The sequence below is a fragment of the Magnolia sinica genome, chromosome 12 (assembly GCF_029962835.1).
Source record: "Magnolia sinica isolate HGM2019 chromosome 12, MsV1, whole genome shotgun sequence".
Taxonomy (NCBI): Eukaryota; Viridiplantae; Streptophyta; class Magnoliopsida; order Magnoliales; family Magnoliaceae; genus Magnolia; species Magnolia sinica.
In genome coordinates, this window is record NC_080584.1 from 6,118,697 (window position 1) to 6,135,941 (window position 17,245).

Consider the following 17,245-nt stretch of genomic DNA (forward strand, 5'->3'; position numbering starts at 1 on the left):
GGCCATTGCGAAGGTACATGTAACAAATAGTTGCGCATCACTAGCCCAAGCGGATAGTGAATGAATGAATGAATATGTAACTTATGCTTAATAAGTCCACATATCAGTACAGTTCATCTCTGGGATCATCACCGAGGTCTAGTACACTTTGCATGCAACCGCCGCCCACTGACCAGCGACCATGTGAGTGGAAGAGACCTAACCATCCGCCTGTCAAGTAGTTAGCCAATATCTACCAGGCACGTCGATAGCGGACCCATTTACGAGCTGGTCAAATTCAGCCTAGCTATACCCCTACCCTCAGGTGGGTAAGGCCACACCCCCTCCTAACCGACCACAACACAGTGGGAGACGCGACCTCCTAGTATTCGGCACTCGGGCGCTCATGTATCCATTTGGTCTCGATGTTGAGGCGTCCTCTAGTACCAAGAGGGTTTAAAGATTTTCACACAGGGCCATTTATGGTAGCCCGATGCTAGTAACAGATTTCTGGTGTCCCATCTGGCCATCCACAATATGTCTATGGAGGCTACGACCCTGATATCACTAGGGCATACAGTAATCACACTGGAAGATGCATGAGTCATACAATCCAGTCATACATCAATCTAACGCATACCGTGCGCTCATGTAAGATAACCTCTGCCTATCTGGGAGTCTCATAATAACCTGCCCAATGTCATATGCAATGGTCAACCACATTTCATAACAAACATGCAGATGATGCGTATAGGCATGTATCATGATGCTATGCTGTCACATACTCATAATTGGTATCAATAATCGGCATCAATAATCAACCTCGAAAACGTGGACATTTAACCAACATTGCCCCCAATGAATGGCCCACATAGAGCCTGACATATAGTGGACCCATTGCCTCACAAGAGGGCCAAAAATACAACACCATGGACCTCATTCAAGAGCTTAATACACATCACAATAGACCTTTCACATGGGCCTAACATACATCACAATAGGCTCCATAGCCTAGCCCTCAAATACACCACAATGGGCCTCATACAAGCATAATGGGCCGCGTCACATGGGCCTAATACACATCACATGGGCTGCATCACATGGGCATATATACATCGGATGGGCCACGTCCCATGGGCCCCGAATACATCACAATGGGCCACAACCCATGGGTCCCAAGCACATCGCAATGGGTCTCTCACACGGGTCTATTATGCATCACATCGAGATGGGCCTCAATGAATGGCCATAAATACGTCACATTGGGCCTCATATACATCAAGTGGGTCTTATCACATGGGCCACATATACATCATAATGAGCTTCTAACACGGGCTTAATATACACCACAAAGGGCTCCACAACCTTATATACATTACATTAGGCCTCGACAATCGAGATCGACCTCGATGATCGGCCTCAACAATTGGAATCGATCTCGATAATCGGCCTCAATAATCTGACTTGACCAAGATACTCAGCCTTGACAATCAAAATCGGCTTATACAATCAACCTCGAGAAAATCAGAATCGGCCACAATACTCAGCCTTGACAATCAGGATTGGTTTATATAATCGGCCTCGATAGATCGGAATTGGCCATCGGTCACGATAATTAGCCTTGATCGCTAATCGGTAATCGGCCACGACAATCGGAATCGATCAATAATTGGCCTCGATAATTGGATGAACAAGGCCTAAGAGAAGGTCACAATGTGGACATTAAACCACCATTGCCCATCAATGTGGATATTTAACCCACATTGTTCTTAAGGAGTGGCCCACATAGAGCTAAACATATAGTGGGCCCATGGCCTCACACAAAGGCCTAATATACATCACAATGGGCCTCACTCAAGTGCCACATATACACCACATCGGGCCTCGCCAAATGGGCCACAAATTCATTACAACAGGCCACATACCTGGGCCTATATATATCACAATGAGTTGCATCTTACGGGCCAGGAATACATCACAATGGGCCTTGTCGCACGGGCTTTAAATACATAACAGGTGGGCCTTGCATATGGGCCATTAATACTTCTCAATGGGCCATGACCCATGGGCCTCAGTACATCACAATGGGCCTAATCGTATGGGCCAGAAACATATCACAATGGGCCACGACATATGAGCCGGAATTACGTTACAATGGGCCTCGCTAATGGGCCATAAAAAATACATCATGATGGGCCGCATCAATGGGCCGCACCAATGGACCATCATATACATCAAGTGGGCTGTATCAATGGGCAGCACCAATGGGCCCTTAACCCATTTAGAGGTCAATCTAGCGCATTTCCAAATGAATGAATCGTATCGAAAGATCATCTGGACTAAAACACAAATAGCAGTGGAGATAATGATTTTCACCGTTATAAAATTCCAAGGCCCACCATCAATTCATTTCCCATCCAGTCTGCTAGTAAGGTCACAAAGATCTGGTTGGGAGGGAAAAATAAATAAATATCAATTTAGTCCAAGGCTGTCATGGTCCAAAAGTACTTCAATGGTAGGCATTCATCTCTCCACTATTTTCTGTGGTGTGGTCCACCCGATAAATTTGCCTCATTTTTAGTCTTAAGCCTAAGACGGGCTTGCCAATAGGATGGATAGTGTGGATCACCCAAAAGATGGACAGTTTGGATGGAACACAACCATCAGGTGGGGCCGTAAATGGCACCCTCTAAATGGAAGGTGCAGATGAAATACATACACTGCGGTGGGTCTCACCAGAACTTGCTGACGTTAACTTCACAGCAGCGAGCTGTGTGAAGTTCGCCAACCAAACCGTTCATCAGGTGGGTCCCACGTACGTGGCCCACCATATAGTATTATTAATACAATAAATATTAGATAATATAATATTATATATTATATACTACATAATTGCAGAAGGCTGCCCAAACTCACCGTCCAGATTCATTTGGACGGTATAGATAATATATATATTAAAGGTGGGTCCCACGTAAGAGTGGCCCACTATTCATTTATAATATAAAATATTATATTATAAAGTAATATATATATCATATATGTATATTCATACACGTGTGTGTAAGGGAGGGTGAGAGTGACAGCGTCCAGACGGACGGTTGGATTAGAATACATCCAGCAAGGTGGGCCCACCCCACACGTGCAGGGTAGGTCCCTAAAATGCCATAAAACAATCTCTTCAAGTGGCTGGACGGTATGGATGTAAAATGGGTCCCATGTGCATAGAACACATACATATGAGGTGGGTCCACACGTGTGGACCCACAGCTTTGGAGGAAGCTGATATTTGTGGTTTTCAATGTCCAACAGTGACGGCTGCTGGACGATGCGTATACAGCACCAGAAAATGGTAGGGCCCACTTCAATAGATGGCTTGGATATACATACACATCACGTGGGACCCCACAGGACCTACTACGTCAGTTGGCAGGTGGGTCCCACCAACAAAACGGATGGTTAGCATGGTGAAACACATACGCCAGTGGGGACCCACAGAACTTGCTGACGTCTTTTACAGCAGCAACATAGTTGGTGTGTGGCGTACAACAGTCAATCCTTTTCCAATCTAGGTGGGTCCCAAGTGGGGCCCACCATAATGTTTATATGTCATCCAACCTTTGATAAGGTCACGTGGGATAAAGAGGAAAAACAAACTTCATAATGATCCAAAACTTCTGTAACAACCCAAAAGGGTTTCAATGGTAGGTGTTCAATCCCACTATTTCCTGTGGCGTGGGTTACCTGAGCTGTGTACATGGCTGATATTTGGGGGCACCCCATATGCAAAGGGGACCCATCAAATGCACGGTGTTGATGATCAACACACATCATGGTGGGGCCCACAGCTGGGACCGTGGGTCCCTGTCCGTCCGTCCACAGCAGAGCAGGACGCTGCTTGCACGTCCTCAGGCAACAGTTGTGTCCTGATGCATATACGTGTTGTTTATTTATTTTTATTTTTTTAAAATATTTTCTTGAGGTTTTTCATAGGTGGGGCCCGCATCAGGGGAATCCGACCTAGCTATTGGTTTCCATGGCTCAGGACAAACCCATCAAGCCTAATATTCGAGGTATTTTGGCGTGTAGAAATATTAGGTGGATTTCAACGGTAGAAAATACTGTTTGTTATGCTATGGCCCGCCAGATAGTCGAATTGGCCTCATTTTTTGGTTTAACTCCTAAAATGAGCTGAGGAAAGGAATGAATGGCGTGGATAAGGTTCATACATCAAGGTGGGGCTTGTATGAGCAGCCCAACCAAAAGCCTTAAAACCAAACTGTCTTTTTGTAGTGAGCACACCTCACCGTCTGTTTACTCTTCACAACATCCAGCGTCCCTGGACGCTGGACGGACGGCGTGGGTATACATTTCATCAAGATGGGTCCCACGTGTGGAGACTACAGCTAGTGGATCCCACATGGATGTGGCCCACTTGATTTGTATCAATCTAATATTTGTGTTTTCCCATAGCCAAACCGGCCCAAAATCAGGCAGTGTGGCTACTGGATGGTGGGCAACAAAGTGGGTCAATCCCACTGGATGGACGGTAAGGATATTACATGCATTATCAGGTTGGCCACTCATCATAAAAGAAAGGAAAAAAAGAGAGAAGCACCCACCTCAAGGCTCTAGATCTCATTCTTCTTCCATCTTTAGTCTTCTCAGCTTCAAGGGAGGGATTTTAACGGTGGAGATGGGGTTTGGAGGGTTGGATTAGGAGGAGCTAAAGCTTGAAGTTGCTGGATTTGAGAGCTTCCATGGACGGTTGGAGATTGCAAGGAATATAAATGGAGAAGGAGAGAGAGAGGGGTAAGAGAAAGAGATATGTAATGATGGCTTTGTAAGGCCATCATTAATTGTAAGGAAGCATGCCATAATGAGATGTAAGACAATCATTACTTTGACTAAAAAGCAATGATGACTTTGGGTGATGTCACCCCAGTCGGGAATGGTGCCATATGATAAGTGGGTCCTGCAACATGTGGTCCATAACCTTTATAGTGCACGGGCCACAACTTATGATCTAGACGTCGGATTGGCGCACGAGACACGGCATCGACGTGGTCGCAATGGCGCATGTCTCGGGCTGAATCATTTCGGGTTTACAGGATGGAACTCAAGGTCGCGCGCAAATGAAATTTAAGGGTCGCAAGTCACCGGAATTTGACCGAAAGGACCGCGGGATCCTACGGAACGAGATAGACACTAGGACACGATCTTGACATACGTTGTATTCAAGGGAAGACATTCTGGTATTTGTTTTACATGAGAGGAATGTATTGCCAAGGTAGATGGGTTCCGTAGGGCGCTCTTTAAGTCATACAAGTCATAAGACAAAGCAATCCATGCCTGGAAGGCATTCACTGCAATACCCCCACATCTGAACATGCCAATGGATGAACTTCCAAATGGACATAATGATAATAATCCTCCAAATGTATATCAGGCGCTTCATGGCCACGAAGTCCATATACACCATACTAGTCACCAGATTCCAATAGGATATGAGGCGTCAACTTCATCAACCCCATGTATCATGGCGGAGACCACTGGAAATGAAGCTGACAATATTATGGTGCTATTCCTATGAGGCATATTGCTCGTCATTATGCCTGCCATGGTTTAAACAACGTTGTGGTGTATGACATAATTGTTTACTCCTAAATTTATAAAAGCTCATATGCATATCTTGTCACAAGCTAGCATGGATTGGGTAGCACCCCCACTAGGACCTACATAAAGAATAATAGCCATGTCAAATAAGGTGTGGGGCCCATAATGATCTATTTATTTTATTCACACTATTCATCTATTTTGACATATCATTTTAGGGTTTGAGCCAAAGAAGGAGGCAGATGGAAGGTTGAAATCAACCACACCACATGAAGAAGTGGGGAATTGAAGCTTACTGTTGAAAACTTCTTGGGCCACGGAAGTTTTGTTTGAAACTGATATTTAGAGAATCAACAAGGTCATACATGTCTATGGGACCTTATTAAGAGGTTGGATAGAAATAAACATCACAGTGGGCCATTGGAAGTTTTGAAGGGTAAGAATTCAATCGCCATTGCTACATGTGGTGTGGTCTACTTGAGCCTTGGATCTTCCTCCTTAATGGGATTAGGCTATAAAGTGATCTATGAAAATAGATGAACGACTTGAATTAGATTAACAAATCACCGTGAGCCCACAGAGCCCTGTACAAACCCGTCTATCCCTAGCTAGGTCCTGGCGGGGGTAGTACCCAGGCCGCACTTCACACGTGCTCTTACGTCTGCATGCTCAGCTAAGGTGTCCACATGCTCAACCAGGGTAGATGGGGCCATTGTCTTATGATGAAACATTTCACATAAAAACCAAACCAGTATGTTGAAATAATGATGACTATTTACAATAGTCAAAACATGCTACCAAACACTCCCATTCCAGTACAATTTCAACTGACAAGTATATATAGTTAGATGTAGAAGGTAAATAATGATGATGACTCATTTGTTAGCATTCATCGGTTGGAAAAGTGAATCAAGTAGCCCCTTAGTGCATGAGCCAAAAATGAAGAAGATCCAGTTCTCAGGTGGACCATACCATAGGAAATATGGGTGATTAACCATTAATGGGCCACAAAAGTTTTGGATCAAGCTGATATGTTTTTCCCCTTAATATAGGTTTGTCTGACCTTATCAATAGGTTGGATGGAAAATAAACTTACGGAAACATTACATGGGCCTTGGGAAGTTTTTAATGGTATGGCATTCAATCACTGATGTTTCCATAGTATGGTCTACCTGAGATTTGGATCTTCTTCATTTTTTGACTCATATCCTAAAATGATCAATGTTGACCCCAATGTAAGGGCTGCACCTTCTCAGGTGAGGCAAGGGCGGGCATTGTTTGGGTGGATCTCCATATCCATTGAAGTAGATAGATCCTTGACCATGGGGCACACTGTGATGTACGTTCCTTATATCCATGCTGTCCTTCTGTTTTGATAGCTTGTTTTAGGAAATGATCTCCTTATATCCATGTTGTCCTTCTGTTTTGATAACTTGTTTTAGGAAATGATCCCAAAAATGAAGCAAATCCAAATATCAGGCAGACCACACCATAAACAACAATGGTAATTGAATACCCACTACTTAAAACTTCTTAGGAGCCATGGAATGTTTATTTTCCATCCAACCTGATGATAAGGTCACAAAGACTTGGGTGGAAGGACCACACAAATATCAGCTTGAGATTTGGATCTGCTTCATTCTTTGGACTATGTCCTAAAATGAGCTCTCAAAATACATGGACAGCATGAATGTAAGGCAAATGCATCACAATGAGCCTCACTGTAAGGGATCCATCCACCTTCATAGATCCCGGGATCCATCGAAGCCGTCCCCACATGGGGAGCATATTAGGTTCAGCCTGGCCTAACCCAAGATGTTGTGGCCCTTACCATGGGGCCCACATTTTTGGTCCATCCATTTTTTCAGATTATTTCAGGGCATGACTCAAAAAATGAAGCAATCTAGTTTTCAGGTGGACCATACAATAGGAAATAGTGATGATTAACCATTAAGGTAGGAGCCATGATAGTGTTGGAACAAGTTTATTCTTCCTTCTTTTTTTCTTTTTCTTTTTTCCTACTTTGTTCAGGTTCACGTGACCTTATCAATAGGTTAGATGGCAGATAAACAATACAGAAACATTATCATGGCCCTTGAAAAGTTTTCAGTGGTAAGGCATTCAATCACCACTGTTTCTGTTTCCTATGGTATGGTCCACCTGATCTTTGAATCTGCTTCATTCTGGGGATCATGCCCTAAAATGATCTAGCAAAAGCGGATGGACAGCTTGGATGTAGAATACATACATCAAGGTAGGCCCCACGGCAAGGGCCACGCGATCTTGAGTGAGGCCTAGCACCTGATTTGCTCCGTGACAGTGGGCAGCCGCTGTTGGGTGGAGCATGTTTGTGAAAAATCAACCCCGTGCATCCATTTTGCAAGCTCATTTTAAGACATGCAATTAAAAATGAGGTGGGTCTAAAACTCAAGTGGGTCATGTGAGATGAAAAATTGGGGAAAGAAATTTCTACCGTTGAAACCTTCCTAAGCTCCACCTTGATGTTTATATGCCATCCAAACCGTTTATAAGGTTATTTCCAATGGGATGAACTGAAAACCTAAAAACATGGAAGCGGATTGGCTAGGCTTCTAGAGCTCCTAGTTGTACTAACGGTTCAAAGGAGATCAAAGTTAAATGGCCCCAAAATGATATATTTATTATATCCACACCGTTCATCCATTTCTGAATATATTTTAGAGCATGAACCAAAAAAAGATGAATCATATCCAAAGGTCAACTGGGCCCCACCACAAATAGCAGCAGGGATAATGATTTTCAACGTTAAAACATTCGTAGGGCCCACCATAGCATTTATTTTCCATCCAATCTGTTGGTAAGGTTACAAAGACCTGGATGAAGAGGAAAAACAATTATCATATTGATCCAAAACTTATGTGACTTCCGGAAGGTTTTCAATGGTAGACATTCAATCCCCTACTACTTTTTGCAGCGTGGTCCACTTGATCTTTAGATCTTTCTTATTTTTCGGTGACTAGGTCGCCAAATGAATGGACGGTGATAGATAGAAGGTGTGTGGTACACCAACGAGTCCCTTCCCGAAAACGTAGTCTGAATAAAACCTTTTTATGGCCACAAGATTTTTCAACGGTCCTCACGGAGTCCCCACTGTTTCCTCTCATCTGAACCACTTGAGTTTTGGATATACCTTAGTTTTGGTCGGATACACTAAAATGAGTTTGCAAAACGTACGGACTGGTAAACTTCTAACAAACATCTTAATGGGCCGCACAAAGCATCCTTTTGGCGCAAATCGTATTGCCTACTTAGTTACTCACTATGCTCCTAAATTCAGTTGGGCCCACCTTGAATGTATGTGATCTATCTAATCCGTCCATCCAATTTTCCATCTAATTTAAGAGGTGTAACCCAAAATTGAAGCATATCTAAAGATATCATGGCACAAGAAACAGTGGGGATAATGATTTCGGAGGGATAATGATTTCGGATAATGATTTCCACCGTTGAAACCTTGCTAGGCTCCAAAGTGATGTTTATTTGTCATCCAACCTGTTCATAAGATCATACAGACATGGATGAATACAAAACATAAATATAAGCTTGATCCAAAACTTTTATAGCCCATAAGAAATTTTCAACGGTAGAGGTTCAATTCAACCATTTCCTGTGATGTGGTCCATTTGAACATTTTTTTATGCTTATTTTTTAGGCTTAAGCTCTAAAATTATCTAATAAAATGGATAGACGGAGCGGATAGAATACATAAATTATGGTGGACCTCACAAAGGTCACTCAGTACGCACTAAGCGTGGTTACTACGCAATCCACTTCCCCTTTTCGCAATGCGAAAGGCTTTCCCATGAAATCCGGACGCGGTTTGGCTGAGGATGCCCCTGGCCAGGTGTCTAGTAGTCGGTGATATGTGGGTCCCACCATGATCTGTGTTTTATTCACACTGTATATCCATTTTTAAACATAATTTTAAAATTGTATCCGTTAAATGAGGCAGATCAAAATCTCAGGTGGATCACACCTCCTAAGCCCAATGTAATGTTTATTTGATATCCAACATATAGATTACGTGATACAGACCTAGATGAAGTTAAAAAATGAATTTTGATCTACCTCAATTTTGGTTCATATCATAAAATTATTTTTAAAACTGAGTGTACGGAATGGAGAGATACATTCATCATGTTGAGCCCACGGAGCACTGAATGGCTAGTGGTAGGGAAGCAGCCAATCCGTTTCCAGGAAATCCGCTTCCTTCCGATTAGATAATGACAAACAAGGTCAATAGCCAAATTGCTATTGAATTGACGTCACCAAGCTATGTGGACCCCTCTATGATGCATGTGTTGTATCCACACTGTCTATCCATTCGGAGAGAACGTTTTATAGCAAGAGAAAAAGAATGAGATAGATCTAAAGTTCAAGTAGACCCGCCATAAAAAAACAATGGAGACAGTGACATCCATTGTTCAAAACTTCTGAGCGCCCACGGTAGTTTCCGGTCAAGCTGATATTTCTTTCATCTTGGTGGGTCCTATAAAATTTTCAACTTTGGGTGTGACCGATCCCATGGTTTTCTATTGTGGGTCCACTTGAACTTTAGATCTATCTTATTCGTTTTCAAATGCCATAGAACAATCTCTACAAATGATTGGACGGTATGGATACAACACATGCCTCATGGTAGGTCCACGGAGCTTGGTGACGTCACTTCAGAAGCTATTCGGCTACTGACCTTGTCAGTATCTAATCCGCGTCCGTCCAGGGTGTCGTTGAATGTACGCTATGCGCGTGCAGTGGCCAGCGCGTCGCATGACTTTGCCTCGAAAGAAGAAAAGGTTAGAGTCACGTTTGGCTGTCCGCGTGTGCTAAATTACAGAGGAAGCAGTCATATCAAGTTTGGACCTGCTGATGTTCTTCCACGGAAAGACAAAACAAGGACTAATATGATTAGAACAGAATTCGTTCGTGCATAACTGACTTTAATATGACGTGTTGATGTTGGTGGATGACTGACTTTAGTGGGGACGTGGATTACATGTGGACGGGTTGGGAAGGATTGGCTGGTGTACCTCACACTACGTATATAGCTTGTGGTGACGTTAGGAAGTTCATTGGGTCTATCGGTACGTGTTATATTCAAACTGCTCATCATTTAGCCAGCTCATATTAAAGCTTGAGAGGAAAAATAAGTAAGATCTAATTATCAAGTGGACTACATTGCAAAAAGTATCCAAGCCTTTGTGACCTTATGAATAGATTGGATGGAAAATAAACGTTATGGTGGGCCCTACAAATTTTTTAATAGTGAAAATAATTATTTCCGCTGCTATTTGTGGTGTGGTCCAGATGATCCTCGGATATGATTCATTTTTTGAATGATACTCTAAAGTGATCTCTAAAAATGTATGAACAGCTTAGATATAATAAATACATCACTATGGGTCCATGTAACTTTGATCTCCTTCCAACCATTCGATGGAGGACCGCCAGTGCTCTTCTTTGCACGACACGTACCTACCTGATGTGTGGTACATCAACCAATCCACTTCCGTGCATGACTGACTTTAATGGGGACGTGTTGATGTTCGTGCATAACTGACTTTAGTGGGGGATGTGTTGATATTCGTGCATACGACGTAGATTGGATGTGGACAGGTTGAGAAGGATCGGCTGGTGTACCTCACACCACCTGTATAGCCTGCATTGAGGACAGCAAGTTACGTGCGTCTGGTCATGAGATTAGTGTTATTTTCAAACGGCCCATCCATTTTGCATGCTTGACTTAAGGCTTGAGACTTCAAAAGGCAGTGCCAGATTGAAGCGTGTACCAGTGAAACCCTTTTTGGGGTCCCAAAGTTTTGCATCAATATGAAATTTGTGGAAGCCGGTTCGCTAGTGTACCGCACAGCAGTTATATAGCTGCGAAGACGAGCACTGTGCTCCTTGAGCTTCCAAGTTTTTCGAATGGTTCAAAGGTGATCAAAGTTACATGGGCTCCACAATTATGTATTTATTAGATCTAAACCGTTCATCCATTTTTAGAGATCATTTTAGAACATTATCCAAAAAATGAATCATGTCTAAAGATCATCTAGACTACACAAATAGCAGAAGAGATAATGATTTTCACTGTTAAAAGATTCTTAGGGCTCACCATAATATTTATTTTCCATCCAATTTGTTCATAAGGTCATGAAGACTTGGATGAAGAGGAAAAACAAATTTCGTAGTGGGACTCAACACTAGAGTCACATCACCAAGTTATATGTGAGTCCAAAGAATGGGGTGAGAGACTATTTTAGGACGAGATCAATGAATGAGTTATATCCAAAGCTCAAGTACACCTCAATGCAGGAAACACAAAATACAGTGGAGAGAGTGAGGCACACCATTCAAAACTTCCAAGGGCCACAAAAGTTTTGGATCAAGTTGATATTTGTGTTTCCCTTCTTTAATGCCTGTGTTACCTTATTAAGGTACAAGTTGATCTCAAATAAACATCACGGTGGATCTTGTGAAGGATTCAATGGTGAGCATCACTCACTCTACCATTTTCTATGGTGATGGCCACTAGAGACTTGGATCTGGCTCATTCTTTGGTTCGTGCCCAAAAATAATCTATTCAAATGGATGGATGGTGTGAATACAACACATACATCATGGTGGGACCCACAGAACTCGGTGACATCACGAATCGATACTAAACCTGTTAGTGGTCCCATCATGTCCATCATAATGCTTGAGCCAAAAAATAAAACAGATCTAAAGTCAAGTGGAACACACTGCAAAAAGAAGTGGGGGATTGCGTGTACCATTGAAACCCTTTTAGGGTCACAGTAGTTTTGGATCAATATGATATTTGTTTTTCATCATCGTCCATGTCTTTGCAACCTTTTGAAGAGATTAGATAGAAAATAAACATTACGTGGGCCCCTACAAATGTTTTAACGTTGAAAATCATAATCCCCGCTGCTATTTGTGACATGGTCCAGTTGAGATTTTGGTATAATTTATTTTTTGGCTCATGCTCTAAATTTATATTAAAAAATGGATGAATGGTGTGGATATAATAAATACATTTGGGGCTCATTTAACTTTGATCTCCTTTGAACCGTTGGTACAAATCATAGCTCCTGGAGTGTCAGCGCTTGTATTGGCACGATATGTACCCACACCAGCTATATCGCTGGTGTGTGTGGTACACCAGCCAATCCGCTTCACATGACTTCATGTGGACGTGGATGAAATCCACCCTGTCCCGTTAGGTGTGTCACCCTGTGTTTGGGCCAGTCCCCTAAAATCAGGACAATTCAAAACTCAAATGGTCTAAAACACATGGAACGGTTGAGATGCAAAGTCCCACCATTAAAATTGTCCAAATTATGCACCCGATCCACCATGGTGTATATATGCCATCCAATCTGACGTGCCACACCATGATCGATGGATCCCAAAAATCAGTACAGTCCAAAACTCATGTGGGCCATTAGAACTCTTAGGCATGATTTTACACCATTCAGAATGATCTGATGATCAAAGTGTATTTGATTTTACACCATTCAGTATGATCTAATGATCAAGGTGTATTTCACACCATTCATTATCAAATTCAATTTTATAATAAAATCAAATGGTCTAACTAGCTCTGAGCCTACACACTCAACCCTAAGAGTTCAATTTACATTATTTCTTATGGTGCAGTACACTTGAGTTTTGGATCTGCCTCATTTTTGGGCTCATATAAATCATAGTGGGTCCCACTATTTTAACATTTTTCTCCTCAAATGAGGTGACGGAGTGCGGCAATTACAATGGGAAGCCAACCAGAAATATAAAAATAAATGATTATAACCTATTTACTTTGAATTAATTAAGGTGCAATTAGAAAATCAAACAGCCCTTAGATGCATTTGTATGCATTATCAAATCAAGTTATAATAAAATCAAATATAAAAAAAAGGAATATTCATATTCATACGGAAAAAGAAAACTTTAATACTCAGTTAATTGTAATAGATATACACATTTAGATAGAAACTAGTTTGAGATTACACAAGTGGCATACAACATCAAAAGCAAAATAATCCCTTACTTTTAAGGAAAGAAATAAATATAAAAAAGTAGAAGAGATTCTATTATAAATCTATTTCTCTTATTAACGAAAGTCGCACCTTGAAACATCCCTTTTCTCTTAAGGTTTGTTTAATTTTTCAAAGCTTGTGTAAATACCTGTAAATGGGTAATTATTACTATTTCACCCGTTGGAAAATACACCGGAATTTCTGCCTTGGAAACGGATTCAAAATAGTTAATTTAAATTTATAGACCCTAAGGTGATGTATATTATATATCCATTCCGTCCATCTGATTTATCACAATATTTTGAGGCATGAGTTGAAAACTGAGCCAGATCCAACACTCAAGTGGCTCACACGGAAAGAAACGGTAGCCCCAAGAGGTTTTTAATGGTAAGCATTCGATTTCATTTTTATCGTAGCGTGATCCACTTGAGCTTTGGATATGCCTCATTTTTTGGCTCACATCATACATGCAACTGGCATAATGGATGAACGGTGTGGATAAGCAACATGCATCACAGTGGGACCATAAAATTTTTGCAACATTCTCGGTTTCTGTGTCCAAAGGGCAGCAGGTGAAATCAAACATGGGAGTGATGTAAATACCAAATGAAATAATTATTACCCATTTATAAAATATTGACCAATGAATTGAAAAATCAAACAAACCATTATTTATTTACTTTCTCCTTAAAGGTAGTAGATGATGGAAAGTAAAGATATACATGCATCAAGATAGGAGCTCCCTGTTAGGAGTGTGAAATGATGCAAGTATGTGGCCCACCTGATTATTTCTTATAAAGAATTAAGATGGCCACTTCGAGTCCTAGTTCAATATAGAGCAGAACTACAGTGGCCTGGACCATGTTCTTAACCACAGTAGCCGAGATGGGCAGCCGTGGGAGTGTCGCTGCAAGGAGTAGCAGCAGCAGACCCAGGAACAAACCACAATAGACAGAGAAGATGTAGAACCCGGAGAGCGGATTAGTTGAGAAATCATAGATCAAGGTCCCGTTGATGGCCATTGTCGTAAACCCCCATTGTAATAAGTGCCTTCTTGATGGATTCCTGTTCTCCGCTGGGACATGCGCCTGCACGTGATCCTGAATGTTGATCACGACCTCGTCAGGCGCCTCCACACGATCTTCACTGTAGGGGTTGAGCCCAACATCACCTATCTTAGATGCCGGCATGACTTCTGAGTATGATTATTTTAAAAAAGAAAAATTATTCTCAAGCAATAAATTAAAGAACTAAAGAATTAATAAATAAATAAATAAATGATTGAAGTCACCTGAGAGATGAGAATGGCATGCACCTGAAAATGAAGGACCAATAACGACGGTTGTTTCTATTTATAAAAATTTATAATAATAACAAAAAAAAGAAGCATGCAACTGTAGGAAGGTACGGGGAAACGTAGCCGTTGATTCTTAGATCTTTCGTGAATTCACTCAAAACACTTACACTCTACATCAAAGTGCCTAAACATCCAGGCTGTGTGTCCCACCATATTGTATATGTGAAATCCACTCCTTCCATCTTGTAAGATCCCTTTAATTCACCCTACGTAAAAATAAAAATAAAAAATAAAAAAGTCAGCCAGATAAGTCTGATATGGACCAGAACAATGGTTGTGATGCAAAATAACGACTTAAATATCTAAGTTCAAGTGGTGTGGTCTGCATGAGTTTTGGACCACGATGATTTTTGTTGGTTTCCTTCATCCTTATGAGACGCACTTGATGAACGGCTTTGATTAAAGATACACACCATGTTGGACCCACACACCTCATTTACTAGACGCAAATCGTCCTGTGCCCCCGTTGTACAAGACGCAAAAATGGTCCGTCCTTCGTACAACGGGAAGTTACGCGGAACCACAGCCGTCTGATTGTCGAACGCGGTTTGGCTGGTGATCCAACCTAAACCCGAACCGCGTCGCCCAAATTAGAGTAATCGGTGAGGATAAAACGTCCAACTTTGAAACATTTCCAGAGCCCATCATGATGTTTATATGTCATCCGAACCGTTGATTTTTTTTGGCATACCGACCATTGCAAGTGGGCTCCATAATATGAACAGCTCGGATCATTACGTGAATGGGACGGTATGAGTCGGTGAGGGAACGGTTGGATTTTAAAAGTGCTGATGCCACAGCTATCGCAGTGGAAAGGGAAGGTTCCAAGATGTTCACTTTTGTGTATCCTCTACAAACCTAACAAAGCACGGGCACGGCTTCGGTGGAGATCCCCGGATCCACTGGATGCGGGTGGATCCATGACTGTGGGGCCCACCTTGATTATTTTCCTTACATCCATGCCGTTTATCCGTTTTTGATGGCTCATTTTATTGACTGATCCAAAGAACGAAGCAGATCAAAATCTCCGGTGGACTACACTACAGGAAACAGTAGTAGTGATTGACCATTAAAAACTTTTTGTGGGCCACAAAAGTTTTGGATCAAGCTAATATTTGTGTTGTCCCTTCATCCAGGTATTTTTGACCTTATTAACAGTTTGGATGGAAAATAAAAAGATCCAGTGGTTCCCAAGAATTTTTTAATGATGGGTATTCAGTCACCACTTTTTCCTGTTGTGTGGTCCACCTAAATTTGGTTCTGACCAAAAATTTTGTACCATGCTCTAAAATGATCTTTCAAAACGGATGGACGGCGTGGATGTAAGTTATATAAATCACGGTGCGTCCCACAGTCCAGGGATCCATCGAAACGGCCTCGGTAAAACACCAGGCTGTGGTCCCACCGAAGCCACGTCTGTGAAACAACATGTTGTATATGTGAAATCTAATCCGTTCATTACGGTGAGATCTACAAACTTAGTGCCGAAGGAATCGCCCAGGGCACAGCTGGTAATCCGCGTTGCCTATTCTTTCAATAAAGAGGGTAAGGTTCCAAGATGTTTCGAGCCAGTTTCCTCTTCAAAGATAGAGAGGCTCTGTGTGTGTCCCGTAGTATATGTGAAATCAATGAATACATTTCGTGAGAAATAGGGATATAGGTGGGCCAGACAAGCTCTGTGCAAGGGAGGGAGAGAGGGAAGGGCTCACCATTGTGTTTATTTGAAATCTAACCCCAACCACTATGTGTGTCAATCATGTTAGGCCCGAGATTCAAAAATCAGACTCATTCGTGATTTAGGTGGACCACACAATTAGAATCAGTGTACAGAGTATTGCTCATCCTCCAAATTATTTCCCTTAGTATGGTGCACCTGAATCATATATGAGCCTGATTTTTGGGTCTTGGGCCTAAGTTTTGGTGTGGTTTGTAATGTTTGGAGTGGATTTCATGTGATCATCATAGTAGGCCCTGTAAAAATTAAAAGTAAACGTCTCCTTTCATTTGTTTCCTTTGGTTCAGCCCACCTTAATCATATATCAACCTAAATTTTTTAAGCCCTGAGCTTAACCTACTATTACACATAAATGGTTGGGATGGATTTCACATACACACTACACTATGGAGAGAGCCATAAAGAATTAAGGGTCACCCTCCCTCTCCCAATGATATATTAAAAAAACAAATAAAAAGGAGCCCTTGATTTTTTAAGCCCCAG